Source organism: Arachis duranensis, chromosome 6 (genome assembly GCF_000817695.3).
Source record: "Arachis duranensis cultivar V14167 chromosome 6, aradu.V14167.gnm2.J7QH, whole genome shotgun sequence".
Lineage (NCBI taxonomy): Eukaryota > Viridiplantae > Streptophyta > Magnoliopsida > Fabales > Fabaceae > Arachis > Arachis duranensis.
This window is the reverse complement of record NC_029777.3, coordinates 59,638,079-59,641,220: the sequence shown is the minus strand read 5'-3', so window position 1 is coordinate 59,641,220 and position 3,142 is coordinate 59,638,079. Positions and strand designations below refer to the sequence as shown.

At 34.7% G+C, this 3,142-nt stretch overlaps 1 non-coding gene across 1 annotated transcript; it reads left to right on the top strand.

Moving 5' to 3' along the window:
- The first annotated feature begins 1,162 nt into the window (after window positions 1–1,162).
- On the top strand, window positions 1,163–1,266 carry LOC127739878 (small nucleolar RNA R71). Its single transcript, XR_008000620.1, has one exon. It is a non-coding gene; the product is annotated as a small nucleolar RNA R71 (small nucleolar RNA).
- Window positions 1,267–3,142: the final 1,876 nt, after the last annotated feature.

Here is a 3,142-nt window from a genome sequence, read left to right as displayed (position 1 = left end):
AAAGGTCAATGTGCCTATGGTACAAGGTATTAAGAATTTGCCAGGATCTTATTTCTTTTGAGGTAAAATTTGCTGAATCCAGGTGTCTAGTTCACTAATGAGCAAAGGAGGTTCACTTTCCCAAGTCTCATTACCAAACAACTTGGTATTCAGCTTCATGATAGCTCCTAAATATTGAGCAACTTGCTCTCCAGTCACATCTTCATCCTCTTCAGAGGAAGAATAGTCTTCAGAGCTCATGAATGGCAGAAGGAGATTTAATGGAATCTCTATGGTCTCTATTTGAGCCTCAGATTCCTTTGGATCTTTAATAGGAAACTCCCTCTTTCTTGAGAGACGTCCCAGGAGGTCCTCCTCACTAGGATTTTCGTCCTCCTCCTCCCTTGTGCATTCGGCCATATTGATTAAATCAATGGCCTTGCACTCTCCTTTTGGATTCTCTTCTGTATTGCTTGGGAGAATACTGGGAGGAGTTTCAATGACTTTCTTACTCAGCTGGCCCACTTGTGCCTCTAAATTTCTGATGGAGGATCTTGTTTCACTCATGAAACTGAAGGTGGCCTTTGATATATTAGAGACTAAATTGGCTAACTTAGAAGTGTTTTGTTCAGAATTCTCTGTCTGTTGCTGAGAAGATGATGGAAAAGGCTTGCTATTGCTCAGCCTATTGCGTCCACCATTGTTAAAGCCTTGTTGAGGCTTTTGTTGATCCTTTCATGAGAAATTTGGATGATTTCTCCATGATGAATTATAGGTGTTTCCATAAGGTTCACCCATGTAATTTACCTTTGCTATTGCAGGGTTCTCAAGATCATAAGCTTCTTCAGAAGCTGCCTCTTTAGTACTGTTGGATGCATTTTGCCATCCATTCAGACTTTGAGAGATCATGTTGACTTGATGAGTCAACACTTTGTTCTAAGCCAATATGGCATTCAGAGCATCAATTTCAAGAACTCCCTTCCTCTGAGGTGTCTCAATATTCACGGAATTCCTCTCAGAAGTGTACATGAATTGGTTATTTGCAACCATGTCAATGAGTTCTTGAGCTTCTGCAGGCATTTTCTTTAGGTGAATGGATCCACCTGCAGAATGGTCCAATGACATTTTCAAAAAATTAGATAGACCATAATAGAATATATCTAATATGGTCCATTCTGAAAACATGTCAGATGGACACCTTTTGGTCAACTGCTTGTATCTTTCCCAAGCATCACAGAGGAATTCACCATCTTTTTGTTTGAAGGTCTGAACATCCACTCTAAGCTTGCTCAGCTTTTGAGGAGGAAAGAATTTATCCAAGAAGGCAGTGACCAGCTTATCCCAGGAGTCCAGGCTATCCTTAGGTTGTGAATCCAACCATATTCTAGCTCTGTCTCTTACAGCAAGAGGGAAAAGCATGAGCTTGTAGACTTCAGGATCTACTCCATTCGTCTTAACAGTCTCACAGATCTGCAAGAACTCAGTTAAAAACTAATAAGGATCTTCAGATGGAAGTCCATAAAACTTGCAGTTTTGTTACATTAAGGCAACTAGCTGAGGTTTCAGCTCAAAATTATTTGCTCCAATGGCAGGAATGGAGATGCTTCTTCCATCAAATTTGGATGTGGGTTTGGTAAAGTCACCAAGCATCCTTCTTGCATTATCATTATTGGGTTCGGCTGCCATCTCCTTCTCTTGTTCGAAATTTTCTGAAAGGTTACTTCTGGATTGTTGTAATTTAGCTTCTCTTAGTTTCCTCTTCAAAGTCCTTTCAGGTTCAGGATCAATTTCAACAAGAGTACCTTTTTCCTTGTTCCTGCTCATATGAAATGGAAGAAAACAAGAAAAGAAGGAGGAATCCTCTATGTCACAGTATAGAGATTCCTTTATGTTAGTAGAAAAAGAAGGGGATAGAAGAAAGAAAAGTGAAGAATCCAAACACAAGGGATAGATTGGGTTCGAGAAGATAAGAAGTTAGATAAGATATTTTGAAATCAAATTTTGAAAAAGATAAAATTTTGAAAAAGATAAGATAAAAAGATAATATTTTTAAGAAAAAGGCATTTTGAAAAAGATTTAATTTTTTAAAATGACTTAACTAACAAGAAACTAAAAGATAACATTCTAGAATTTAAAGATTGAACCTTTCTTAACAAAAAAGTAACAAACTTCAAATTTTTGAACCAATCACATTAATTGTTAGCATATTTTCGAAAATATGATATAAAAATAAGGAAAAGGATTTTGAAAATAGTTTGAAAAAGAATTTAAAAAGATAAGATTTGTAAAATTGAAATTTTGACTTGACTTGTAAGAAACAACTAATTTTAAAAAATTTTGACCAAGTCAACCCAAAATTTCAAAAATTTGGAGAGAAAAAAGGAAAAGATATATTTTTTATTTTTTTTTGAATTTTTAATTATGAGAGAAAAAACACAAATATGACCCAAAACATGAAAATTTTGGATCAAAACACTTAATGCATGCAAGAACATTATGAATGTCAAGATGAACACCAAGAACACTTTGAAGATCATGATGAACATCAAGAACATAATTTTGAAAAATTTTTGATGCAAAGAAAACATACAAGACACCAAACTTAGAAATTTTTAATGCTTGGAAAATATGAATGCAAAGATGCACATGAAAAACAACAAACAACACAAAACAAGAACTCATCAAGATCAAACAAGAAGACTTGTCAAGAACAACTTGAAGATCATGAAGAACACCATGAATGCATGAAATTTTCGAAAAAATGCAAGAACAATATGAATATGCAATTGACACCAAACTTAAAAATTGACTCAAGACTCAAACAAGAACACAAAATATTTTTGGTTTTTATGATTTTATGATTTTTTTGGATTTTTATTAATTAATTTTTTTCGAAAATATTTTTGGAAAAACAAAAAAGAAAAGAAAATTTTGAAAAAGATTTTTGAAAAATTTTGAAAAGAAAATTACCTAATCTGAGCAACAAGATGAACCGTCAGTTGTTCAAACTCGACAATCCCCGGCAACGGCGCCAAAAACTTGATGGACGAAATTGTGATCACATCAATGTAGTATTCTTTGTTGTTGTATGGAATCATTATTATGGCTCTTTGCTATGTGTGGACACAACTCCGTTCAACTAGCCAGCAAGTGTACTGGGTCG